We start from the raw sequence: 13,729 nt of genomic DNA, 5'->3' as shown, positions 1-13,729 counted from the left end.
GTCACACATACTTGGTTATTCCACTTTAGTGCTACAAGGATTAATCTGGGTTCAGATGGTCAGAACCCAGTAAAGCGTTCTTTCTTCCACTGTAAAGGTACTGATCAACTTTTCCACTAATAATTTTATCTACTGATGAGTATTCCCTGAATCAATGATTTCATTACAGGTTGCAAAATGGCAATTTAATCATTCTAGGATTTCTTTTGAGGGACTTTTTCAACATCACTCTATAAATGAATCGTAGAAAAAGAAAGTGGTTCAGGATCTGTGATGTGATAAATGTTGAAACCAGTACTAACTTGGTTCTCCTGTGGTCAGTTGAGATCCCAGAGATTAGTATCTATGGACTGTACCATCCCTGGAGGATGAATGGAGGATCATGAAGGAATGGGGGGATCATCTGAAGAATTGTTATAATTCATTTATCCTTTTCAATATTTCCAAATCTTTCCTTTGCTAAATTAGACTGTTAAGTTTCTTACCTGGGCTATGCTGTTGCCCTCTTTCAAGCTTAATAGAATTGCCTTCAGCCTACGTGGAGAGATGTTGTAATAAAGAGTCCCACAAAATTAGTTGTTGGATTTACTGTAAAGCTGTTGAGGATACAGTTCACCATATGACATAATCTTGTTTTGATAAATTGTGGGACAAATTTATCTTTGATCTTAGTACTGGGAATAGTAATGCCTCCCCTGAGCAACTGGTTTGTTATCCTATGGATGCTGACACTGTCATAAATGATCTTGTTTTTCCTTGTTACAAGGTATGCCAGAATTGAAGCAGTGCTCAGGACCCTAGAATAGGTATTTTTGTGCATTATTTTACTTCAACTTACCCATTTTAATCATTTTAAATTTGATTTTGTCTATTGTATTAATTTTTTTGGTAAGCCCCGTAAGTATTTTTAGAAATAAGCAAGGATAATTAAAAAAAAAATTTTAAAGAATGTTTATTCATTTTTGAGAGACAGAGTGCGAGTGGGGGAGGGGCAGAGAGCGAGAAGGACACATAGAATCTGAAGCAGGCTCCAGGCTCTGAGCTGTTAGCAGAGACTGATGCAGGGCTTGAACTCAAGAACCTCGAGATTGTGACCTGAGCCGAAGTCAGACGTTCAACTGACTGAACCACCCAGGCACCCCAAGGATAATTTTTAAAAAATATGCCAAATATACTGTTTTTTTGGGCAGTGTACAACGTCTTCCCCACTAGTCAGTAAGCACCAAAAGGATTTGTCTTGTTCACTCCTGTGCTTACCACAGTGTATGGCACAAAATCTGTAGCTGGTAAATTTCTGTTAATTAATGTTGATGGCTCTCTTTCAAATTACCTTCTCCCTGGTTTTGGAGGTACTATTCTATCCCAGTTTTTCTTTTACTGTTCTTGCCTCTTGCTTCTCCTCTGTAATTGTCCTTTTTTTTTTCCTTTGCCTCCAAATGTTTGAATTTCTCAAGGTTTTGTTCTACATTTTCAATTCTTCTCATTCTTTGTGCTCTTCCTGGATAATCTAAACCCAGGATTCAGTTTCTGTTTGTATGTTGAAGACTCACAAATCTGTACCTGTAGTTATGACCTAGGGCTTGCATCCCAGATCTATATATTCTGCTGACTCCTGGGCAGCTTCATTTGGATGTATGAGTTAATTCAAATTCAGTATACCCTAATGGCAGACATCATTTCCTCCCCTAAACCTGCTCCTACTTATGGTATTTCCTATGGTCTTCAGTGACACCTCCATCTCTCTGGTCACACAACCCAGGAATCCTAGACTCCCTTTTAACATACTAAGAAATTCAATCAGCTACCTAAATCTTGGAGATTTAGCCCCTCAAATAACCTAGATACATATTTGGATATAAGGGCATTTGTCAAACCAATCATTTGTAATAGCAGGAAAGTAGAATAGCCTTAATACCCCCAAAGAGAAAAACGTTTAAATAAATTATATAACCATCTCCGAACGATATGACATGGAAAGCATGAGCTAATGAAAGTGATTAGGGTACATTTCATATTTTATATATATCCACAGTAAAAGTAGCAGCTTATTTCTGGTGGTAGTAGTTCCGTGTTTTTAGGGGCCTTTCCATCAACCTCTCTCTGTGTAATGTTTTATACCTTCTGCCTAACTCCTAAATGCACATTCACACTTTTGGTTTCATTCAGCCTAGATGTTATTTCCTCAGGAAGCCTTCCCTTTTTCTTCTATCTAAAGACCTCAGAACATGTACTTTGGAGCATATGGACATATTTTCATTAGTCACCTGTAATTTTCATTCATGGTGTTTATCAGTTTGAAACTTTTTTTTAAGTAGGCTTTACATCCAGAGTGGAGCCCAGTGAGGGGCCTGAACTCACAACCCTGAGATCAAGACCTGAGCTGAGATCAAGAGTCAGACGCTTAACCGACTGAGCCACCCAGGTGCCTCTAGTTTTAATTTATGTACAGTATTTGTGTGATTCTTTAAAAATTAAAAAAAATATATTTATTTTGAGAGAAAGAGAACAAACAGAGGAGGGGTGGGGTGGGGTGAGAATCTCAAGCAGGCTCCACAATGTCAGTGCAGATATCATGAACCATGATATCATGACCTGAGCTGGTATCAAGAGTTGCATGTTCAACCGACTGAGCCACACAGGTGTGTCTGTATGATTATATCTTGAATGTCAGTCTCCCTCCTTAGACTACAGGATCTGTAAGAGTAGGGTCTATGCTTGCTTTGTTTACTACTGTATCTCCAGCACCTTGTACAGCAACTAGCATGCTTATTGAATGAATGAATGAACTAACTACATAAATGGTTTTCTAAGCATGTTCTGAGGCAGTGCCTTAAAGGCAGATGTCAGTGGTTGCCAATTCCTAGGTCATTTTATTTGGATTAAGTATTGGATTCTGGCAGAAGACTATGTGTGTAAAAGGAATCCCAGTGCTCCAGTAAATATTGTGCAAATCCCTGAATTAGATGATCTTGAAGTCTCTTCCATCTTCAGTATTCTGTGATCCTAGATGAAAACAACCAAGAGCATATGGGATATATCATAATTAGGGAGTGACCTTCACTAGTAAGCTTGGCAGTGGTTTCTTTTTCTGAGTGCAAGAGAGCTCCTTTCCCCCCCTCTTAGATAATTGAAGATCTAAGGGGGGCTCTTATCCCTTTCTGCTTGGCCAGGATCTACACCCAGGCCTAGAATTTTCTCTCCTTGGCCATCTTCTTTACCATCAATGAACTAGTCTATCCCCCTCACCCCTTAAGTGCTTGCTCCAAAGACCCTAGAACCCAGCCACTTGGGGCTACTTGTAGTTCCCCTCTCACATTCCTACATACTCTCAATCATGCAGTTCCCTTAGCTGAGAATGGTCTTTTTTTCTCTGCTTTGCAGACTCATGCTGTAACCTGAATGCCAACCCTTGTAAAAAGCCTTTCCCAACCCTCCTCTGTTCCCACAATATTTATATCTCTACATAGAGCCTTCTGCAGTTCAAATTTATGCAAATTACATAACTCTCTAAGCCTATTTTCTCACCAGAAAAATGTGAATAGTGTCATAGGTTGGGCTCTCCAAGAAGCAGACACTTACGTGATTAGTGTGTAGATTTTTTTAGGAAATGCTCTTAGGATCATCACTTTTGAGGTTAGGGAAGAACTGGGCAGCAGAAGAAGTCAAGCAGTCATGTAGTCTTAATGGGATGCAACAGTTGATACAAGTTGTTCTGCATATAGGATGATCCACCAGAATTATCCCAAGTTGAGGTGAGAGGGCCAGTCCTTCCAACAATCCTGATAGATACTATTAGTGGCTCTATATTGATCAGTCTTTGGATGTGGCCTCCTTGGGAAGAGGTGTAACACTGAGCAACACCAGAAGGGGGTTGACAGTTAATGGCTGTCTGTGGGCAACACTCCTGGCCACTGGGTAATAAGTCCTTCATTTCTGAAGGGTATCTGAGAAGTACATTTTGGTGCCTAACATTAACAGTATCTATCTTAGAACATTGGAAGATTAAAATAGAATCAGTGATAAAAAGTACATAGCAGACTGCCTGCCACATATGACTCAAGAAGAGATGGTTGTTATGGTTATTATACATAGAACTTGGCTCTAAAACATATAGAGCAAGGTAGGGAAACCTTGTTTATTTTTGTGACTCTAGTCCTAGAATAGGGCCTGGAACCAATTAGGTTCAGTAAAGGCAAGTTGATGTGTTAATATAAAAATATATCTGTCACCTTTTGTCTGGAAGCAGATGTTATTTTGAGTTAAACTCTCAAAACAAAGTCAATTCAACATTTAATGACTTACCAGAAAAAAAAAGGAGGCACATACATTCATTTGCCTGGGAAAAAAGTTCCAAAGACAAGGAAAACAAAAGCAATGAAGCAGTACTTGACAAATGCATAAGAGCTCCAGTTAAAATGGCTTCTATCACTGGATTTTATATTTTTGGAATATAATTTTCCTATAAACAGGGAAAATTGTAGTTCAGCTTTTCCACCACTCATAAATGGTAGGATTGTCAATGGAACAATCAACCCAAAGGAAGTACTTATTTCCATTAATGTTTATTGGGCTTTATCTTCCTGCATGCCCAATGTAGTTTGTTGACATGTTTTATTATTTATTTATTTCTATTTATTTAAGTAATCTGTACACCCAAGGTGGGTCCTGAACACTGAGCCAGCCAGGCACCCCTAGGGACATGTTTTAACACAGTATTTATTAATCACTGCTTTGTGCCTGACACAGGTCTGGGGATATAGCAATAAGCAAAAGTTACAAAGTCCCTGCCTTTATGGATCTCACATTCTTGGTGGCAGGAAACCGACAAAGTCTGTAAGTGATAACCGTCGCTTAGAAATATAAGCAGGTGAAGAGAGTTAAGACTGGTGGTACAAGTGTGTTCTTTTGGATACAGTGGCCTGGAAGCCTCATGTTGACCTTCGAGAAGGGACTTGAACTACGCATTGAACATCAACGAGTTAAAAGAAATCTGAAGAGTTCTATCCAGGGGGAACAGCAAGCTGAAAGTCTGAGAGCCTGCGTGTTGTAGGAATAGCCAGAAAGCCAGAGGAGTGAGCGAGGGGGCTGTGTGTTTGGCGATGAAGTAGGCAGGAGCATATATAACATACAGCTTGAGACCACATCGCTAAGGGAGCCAGTGTGTACAAACCTTTCAAGAGACCACAGAGGGCACGATGGAGCGGACTTCCAACAGCGGAGCTACAACGACTCCTTTCCTCTATGGGTAGGGCCAAGTTAGACTATAGTAGGGACGGAACTGGGTCCTGCTCTCAGAAGACCAACCCTCGCCCAGGGGCGAGGGCGGACCTCGGCGGCCCCTAGCCCGCCCGCGCTGCACGGGCCGCGGTTACCAGCAGGCGGTGTAGTGAGCTCGCCTGCAGCCGCCGACGCCCGCCCGTCCCAGAGAGAGAGGAGGGGACCGGAAGGAGCCGCTGGTGCTGCGGGAAGTGGCAGGAGCGGGAGGCGGGGACCCACCTGGAAGCGCCGCGGCGCCGCTGTCGAGCTTCCTGCGGCGGCCACCCGAGCAAGTGCCGTGGCGGGGGCAGAGAGCGGCCACGGCGGCGGCGCTTCCCCAAGTAGCTCACGGCGCCCTGCCCCGCGCGGAAGGTGAGCAGTCGCTCGGGGCACGTGGTGGGGGCCAGACGTGGGGTAGGGAGAATGGAGGAGGAGGGAACCCGGGGCACCATCGGCTTTGGGACCCGGATTTAGAGCCCAGTGCTGGGAGGGGGTGGGTTGGAAGCGACGGCGAAACCCCCACGTGGGGCGGGGGTGCGCGCGCACGTGTGCGCGGGCGAAAGGGGGGCGGGGAGGGCTCTTGGGAGGACGACCAGCGCGCGCTCGCTCAGTAGCTGCCCACGTGACGGCACGCCGAGACTCTCCTTCCACGTGACAGCCTGTGAGGCTGGTTGAGGCCGAGGGTTGTTGTGTCTGTGTGGTATTAACCGTGGTCGTTGGATGTTTTAGGGTTTTCTATCGCTTCTCCTCTCTACTAGGGGGGACAGGATGAGAAATAAAAGGCGTAAAAGACTTTCTGCTATTTCCTTGTTATCCACGTTCTCAAGTCCCTTAATGAAGCACTTTCCAAGTTCCGAAATACCGATTTCACTGTACCGCCATGTTGGTTCCAGGGGAAACTCGCGAGATGCTAGTGGGTTTGTATCGCGAGATCTCTCGATTCTCGCGGGACCTTGTTGGCAGAGCAGTTGTCCTGGATGGCGAATCCTTGGGTTCCGGGGGCCTGGGACCCGCAACTCTTTCTACCAGGCAAGTTGTTAGGGAGGGGCCGGGGGCGAGTGCCTCTTGGTGCCGGGAGACGTGTTAGGTCAGCTTCCTTTAGTCTTGAAGGGAATACATTGACCTCATTGAGGCGACACGGTCCTCCTCCCCACCCCCTCGGGCGCTCCGCCACCTGCAGAAGCGTCTGCACCCCTCAGCCCCGGCTCCTTTTCCCCAGCGCAGTGATAGTTCCACCCCTCCGTCTTACTCCCTCGAAGTCCAGAGCCATGCTCGCGCAGTCGTGACGATTCCATAGGATAGCGTTGCTGTTAACTTTCAAACGTTCATGTCAGTTTTCCCCCTTGTTGCCATTTTCTAAAGAATTCCAGACCTGTTAACCATTCTGTCGCTTGTTTCTGCCGCAGTACCTTAGTCCACTGGTTATTTTCAGACGCTTAAAACTACTGCGCCTTTTATTTTTTCCTCTCTGAGCATCATTTACTCCCACTTACTTGGTCATTGATAACTTCCTCACGACTCTAACTTACTTTGTATGTACAATAACTTTTGGCAGTATTTGGAAGGAGCCCTTATATCTCTGACAATAACTGATGTCAGAATAAAATCGTTCTTTTAATTTTGTGCGTGACTATGAACTCATAATTATCGATAGGATTTTGATTACTACTGTATTATGAGGTTGCCATCTTTGATGTTCAGGGATGGTTGTTTTAGGTCACATGGTTACAAGTAATAGTGGAATGTTTTAAGTCAAAATTTTAATTAAAACCAAACTTCTCTTCATAAACTTTGGTATCAAAGTTTGAGTTCAGTTTTTCTTTAAATGAGTTTGACATAAAATTAATTTTTCTCCAACTTTCAATATCTGAATCAGAAATAAATTTACAGTATACCTACTTTTCGTATTCTTGAGCCAAGTAATTTCGTATTTTGTAATTTCGTATTCATGAGTCTTTGGATTTATTTAGTATTTGTAGTGGGGAGTTAATTACATAATTAATGAGATAACTAGGTAATCCACTCAAAGTTTGTTTTTCTAAAAAACTACAAAAGTGTCGTTTGCCTTTACACTGATACAGAGAAATATATACAGTAAAACGCTCCCTGTTACACTCTTGCTAAGTTGCCTTACTTAGTCTTAAATCTCTGTAACCACTCTTAGCAGTAGCTGTGTATTATTCCATGTATTTTTTTTTTTTTTTAAGGAAGAGGAGGAAGTGGAGTGGTGTTTTGAGATACACTACCACAACATTAGCAACCAGTAAAAAATTTTCTACTCCACGAAATTTTCATTTAGCGATGCATACCTATTGTCTTGACAAATATATGCATATTTGCTTTAAAAATAGATTTGTTTATTTCTTTATTTAGAGGGAGGGGCAGAGAGAGAGAAAGAGAGAAAAAATCCCAAGCAGGCTGCACCCTGGGAGCACCAAGACCAACACTGGGCTCAGTCTCTCCCAAACCATGAGATCATGACCTGAGCCGAAATCAAGAGTCAGACTCTTAATGCACTGAGCCACACAGGCGCCCAGACAAAAAAATTGTACAGATTTTTTGGTGGTTCGGTTTTATGACAGTATCTTGAGTGATAGCATTATTTTTGTCCTGGAGATTTAGTATGATTTTTTGGTGGTTCGGTTTTATGACAGTATCTTGAGTGATAGCATTATTTTTGTCCTGGAGATTTAGTATGCTGGTAGCTTTGCACTAAAATAAAATAGAATTTAAAGAAATAAGTATGTTATCAGTTGAGCTTTATATTTTTATATTTAGTACTTGTGTTATACATTCACCCTTACATTTATGCTTATATTTTGTGATACTTACATATTCTAAATTATAACCCAAGTTTGTGTATAGGAATTTTAAAAAGTTACCAGCTCAGTTAAATAGTTCTGACCATGCAATTTACTGAGCTCAACAGTAGAGTGGTAGGTATATTATTAGTGAATACAGACAAATGTACATATACTCAGAAGTTGCAGCATTTTGTGATTGTTTTTTTGTACTTTTCCCGCAAACCTACTAGCAGTATTATTTATTAGTTACACAAAAGTATCTATTCTTCTTGGGCAGTGTGATTTTCTTTTGTAATTGTTCCAATTAGGAAAATTGGGGAATGAAAGTGAGTGTGAAAGGTGTGATGAGGGAAAGAGGAAAAGAATGTGTAGTTTGATACTGAAATGGAATTGGAGAAGTTGCACAGAAAAAAGAGGATGGTAGAAGGTTGACAGGGCTGTGGTCCAAGACTAGGCAGATTCACGATGGTTGGAGGGCAATTTGAGTTGACTAGAATTTGGAATCAGTAATTTTAGGCATTTTTTTCTCTTAAAATTTTTAGACTGTTTCAGTCCATCTCAAAAATTGCTTGATATCATTTGTCATAAAAAATCAGCAATTGAGTTTGATACTTAATTGCAACTTTGTGAATTCTTTAGTTAGGTAAAGCCCTCTTGTTAAGAACATTTGTTGAGTGTATTTTATTATTTTTAGAAGTAAATTTTATTATTTTTAGAAGGAAATTGTCAAAATGGCAATGGTCTCAAAGTTCACTATTCTATAATGGCCTTTGCACAGGGATCTACAAAGTTGTGCTTGGTATTTGGGCCTTTGGTAGTTACCATGTGTATCTGATCCTTGCGATACTGTATATATTTCTCACACTTTTGTAATTAATAAACTTTCTGGTAGTGGATCTTGGGAATACCAGTCTTTTAGAGATTAGTATTTATCTGAAATACTGGGTAGAAATATACTGAGAAAATCTAAGGAGGAAGAGGAATGTATTTTATATGGTTAGAGTTTGCTTGAGTAAAACTGAAATAACCAAGAAATTTTATTTTCCTTTTCTCATTTATTAACTGTCACAGAAGTGATCTGAGAACTGATGAGCTGCAGTGATGAGAGGAAATTAATAACATTGATAATTCAATACTGATTTGGCCTCACTTGGATTTTTTTCTTAGGGCCTGACGCAATGCTAATTTCCATAGACCTATAACTTTGTAAACTATACAGTGTGATACCTATATTACATATTAATATACCAAGAATATAAATCTTATTTCTTAACTCTTCATGAACCAGTACCCAAGAGAGATTACCAGAAATTACTTGGCCAGAAATGTCAGTGAAAATATGTTGCAGGTGCTTTTTAAAAAAATCTATCTAACTTCATAGGAAAATTCAGTTTGGATTTAACTACAAGAAGTATTTGCTGGAAGACTTTTTGGTTTTTAAAGTAGTATTTAATATAGATGTGGTATACATTGTGGTGCAAATTTCTGTAGTTAATACTTTGATAACTACTGTAATTATACTTTAAAAACATTGAACAGTGAGTATTTCCCAGAGTCTTAAGTGTTAACTTCCAATACCATGGAAGTATAGACTTTGCTATTTTATTTGAACTTACCCTTCTCACCTCTGTTTTTTTCTTTTTAGCTGTTCTTTCTCATTTAGGTAGATCTTTTTTGTATTGTCAGAGACCAGTGAGTTCAGTAACTTTTCTTGAGGAGACACTCAAACTATTCATTCATTATTATTGGAAACTCTGTTATATTTATGTTATATTCAGTAATTCAGCAAACGTTTTTTGAGTGATAGTGATCTCAGCCATTTGAAACAGCATGGATTTCCTGAGGCATCAAAATAACTGTAAGCAAATACCATAAGCCTGTGGTCTTTATTCAGAAATTCCTAAGTGGAGTAAATAAGTTTTGCAGTCCCAACGGGATTGATTATCTGATTTTTTAGCCCACAGATCATAATCCACAGGATTGGCCATTGGAGTTAGGCACAATGATTGCTGAAATGTAATTATGTTTCAAGGGAAAGGGGAGAAAAACTATTAAAAAATAGATGGAACTATTTTAGAAGAATAGAAGAATAGTGTTTTAAGGCCATTACATAGGGACATCATGCAGTCCTATAATCATTAACTTCAGAGGGAATCACAATGTTGCCAAGCAGTGTAGTACATGGTGTGTCACAGGATGACCTTAGTCATAAATAAACTTTTATTCTATGTACTGTGTTTAAGGAAGTAAGAAACTGGTGTCTTTTTAGAAGATTATTATAAGGGTAAGCATTTTCAAAGCTTTGTTAATTAATGCATTTCAGTTTTCTGGAGAATTGACCTATAGAACTCAACTGATGATACCAAATAAAAATGATGCTATTGTGTATGACATTTCCTGTGTTTTATTTTATTGCATTTCTCTATTTATTAATTTCCTTATTTATTATTTCAAGGGATTACCTCCCAAATAAGGCTCTATTACATTTAATATTTGATATCAGTGATAACCAGTTGTCTAAAGACTAGCATCTTTATTAATGAAGGAATATTCAAAGCAAATAATTAGAAACAGTAAATGACCAGTTTGTATAATTAAGTTCTGTAGTAAAAAAAATTTTTTTTTAATGTTTATTTATTTTTGAGAGAGCGAGAGAGACAGAGTATGAGCAGGGGAGGGGCAGAGAGAGACACACAGAATCAAAGTAGGCTCCAGGCTGTCAGCACCGAGCCTGATGCAGGGCTCCAACTCACAAACTGTGAGATCATGACCTGAGCTGAAGTTGGATGCCTAACTGACTGAGCCATCCAGGCGTCCCTATAGTTTTATTTTTTATTTTTATTAAAAAAATTTTTTTTAATGTTTATTTATTTTTTGAGACAGAGACAGCATGAACGGGGGAGGGCAGAGAGAGAGGGAGACACAGAATCCGAAGCAGGTGCCAGGCTCTGAGCCGTCAGCACAGAGCCTGACGCAGGGCTTGAACCCATGGACTGTGAGATCACAACTTGAGCTGAAGTCAGAAGCTCAACCGACTGAGCCACCCAGGCACCCCTATAGTTGTTTTTTTTTTTTTAATGTTTGTTTAATTATTTTGAGAGAGAGAGAGAGAGGGTTAGGGGCAAAGAGAGAAGGAGAGAGAATCACAAGCAGGCTCCATGCTGTTGGTGCAGAGCCTGATGCAGGGCTCAGTCTCACAAACTGAGATGATGTGAGATCATGACCTGAGCCAAAATCAAGAGTTGGATGCTTAACCAACTGAGCCACCCAGGTGCCCCTTTAGTTTTGAACCGTGAAGTTGAGTCTCCATCCTTAGCCCTGATAAGTTTCCTGAGGAGAGAACTGTTTCATTTTGTAGTGGATTTTCTTTGTTGCTTTGCTTCCCTGTTTTCAGTTTCTTTTAATATGTTAATTTAAACTGTGTGTTCTGTTTATTGGTAGAGTAATGGTAGATAGTATTTGATTTAGGTAGAAAGTGTGTTATGTGGTGTGTTTTAATGACTTTAATGACTGGCTTGAGGATTTTAAATGTGAGGAATTAATATCACCATATTAAAATTTTGATATATTTCTTACATTATTTTAAAAACACATCTTTTATATACTTGTGGATAAAACATTTAATTCCATGATTTGCTTTCTAACCTAATGTTGGGTAGCATTTTTCCATTCTCACAATGAGTCTTCATAACCATAATTATAAATAGTTGTATGATGTCCCATGTGTTGATGTATCATTCCCCTATCCTAAATTTTTGCATATATAAATAACAGTGTGAATAACATTTATACATAAGATATTTTCTTGTGTATAGTATTATCTTCTAGTATATTGCCAACACCAGAAGTGATTTTTAAGTGTATTTTTAAAGGCTTATAAAACCTATTCGTCACACTATCAAAAGGATCAAATTATGTTCATGTTGAAGTGGCTGTTACTCTATACTTCTACATTAAGTATTATTTATAAAAACTTAATAGAGTATAAGTTATACCACTTTTTTCTTAGATTACTAAGGTGAAACATTGTGCTTAACAGATGTATTTCATTTATGAATTAAGATAAACAGAATTTCAAAATTAATGTAAGTAGCCAAATCTTTTGACCTAAGTTTGTTGTTCACTTTTGAACTTCTGAAATTGCTTCTCTGGAAATGTAATAAATAAACAATACTGATTTAATACTGTCTCTTTTAGTTTTTCTAAGTTAGATTAAATAAATTGAACTTTTTACCTCATCTGATACTGGTGTGAAGTGAGAATATAAATGTTTTTCTCCAAATTGGTAATTGTCTCAACTCTATTAAATAATTTTTATTTTCTCATTGTTTTGTGTTTCATTTTTATATTTTAAATGTTTTTTATTTTATTTATTTTTACCCCAAACTTAAAAAAAATATTAGTATTGATTTTTAGATGATTCTTATGACACATCTTTCTTTTGATCTGGTGTCTTTTTATTGTGATACTTGTTTTTGTATTGATTTTTAAGAGCACTCTACAAATTGAGGATAATAAAGCTTATTCTGTACAAAAACAGTGTTTTATAACTCTTTTTCTTGTCAGCCAAAATTTGAAATTCTTTTCCCATACCACAGAATTTAGTAGGATTAAATGAAGCAATTTCTCCTTTCTTGAATGGACAAAATATGAAACTACTTAAGAGTACTGTATTAGAGGCTAAACAGAGAAAAACTACTTCGGTAAATTTTTGTGGAATTAGAGAATTAAACTGCTAAGGTCAACAATTTAGGATGTGTGCTTAAGGTGTTTTCCTTTATTAAATAGCAATGTGTAGTTTGACATCATTATTAGCCTCCAATCTATTTAATGAAAAAGTGCTAATTGGCAGTTCTAGAAATTAAGTTACAGAATCACAATACCTTTTTTCTTCAGTTGTTAAGAACAGCAGTATGGCACATTTACTGACATTTAGTAATGAATACTCTAAGAAATTCCGAGTGAGCATTAGTGAGGGCATAATTCATGCCAAGGAGAACATTTTTAATATTGAAAGTTCTTATTGTTTATGAAGGTATGGTTTTTTTCTTTACAAAATAATTATCCAAGATCTTAAAATAATTTTTTAAACAAGGGAGATATTTTTACCTATTTATACTTTAAAACTGTGGAGGCTCCAAAGTTACTATTTTATTAAGTAGTGACTAACATGTTCTGTTGTTTACAGATTGGTGTGATTACATTAATGCTAGGAAGAAATACCAGATTAACTTTCTAAGTGTGGAATCATAATAAATATTTGAAAAAATGTGTGTCCTGTGCTTGGGGATCCCATAAAGAGAATTGCAGGTGAATGATGGGATGAAATTTCTTTCTACCTTGGATCTACCTTGGGATGCGATTTAAAGGGATTGAAACATAATTTATACCTTTTATTACTATCAGAAGGAGTTCTGCTTACTTCATAAGGGATACGTTGATTTTACAGAATGGCACTGAACTAATCCAGGAAATAGTAGTTGCTAATTGTAATCTGGCACTCATTTATACTTTTCTTACTAGTTTTTTAATTTTTTTAAATTGGTCAGAAGCTTAAGGAAAACTTATCCTGCAGTTCATATACACTTTCCCATTAGAAAGCAGATTTATTGTGTTTCATAAATAAGGTGGAATACTGCTTTTTTCTAGGTTGATGGTATTATCCAGGG

General features: G+C 38.3%; 1 protein-coding gene across 9 annotated transcripts in view; it reads left to right on the top strand.

Moving 5' to 3' along the window:
• Positions 1–5,494: 5,494 nt before the first annotated feature.
• The window catches only part of ZZZ3 (zinc finger ZZ-type containing 3), a 112,932-nt gene continuing 104,697 nt past the window's right edge, over positions 5,495–13,729 (top strand). For 8 of the 9 annotated variants that reach the window (XM_045036043.1, XM_045036044.1, XM_045036039.1 and 5 more), the window contains exon 1: positions 5,495–5,628. The gene's annotated coding sequence lies outside the window, so the exon portion shown is untranslated. Of the gene's footprint in view, positions 5,629–12,470; positions 13,371–13,729 lie in introns of those variants that run through there. The other variant, XM_045036040.1, reaches the window with a different exon arrangement.

This window comes from Felis catus, chromosome C1, assembly GCF_018350175.1.
Source record: "Felis catus isolate Fca126 chromosome C1, F.catus_Fca126_mat1.0, whole genome shotgun sequence".
NCBI lineage: Eukaryota > Metazoa > Chordata > Mammalia > Carnivora > Felidae > Felis > Felis catus.
The sequence above is the reverse complement of the archived record's forward strand: the minus strand, read 5'-3'. Positions and strand labels throughout refer to the sequence as shown.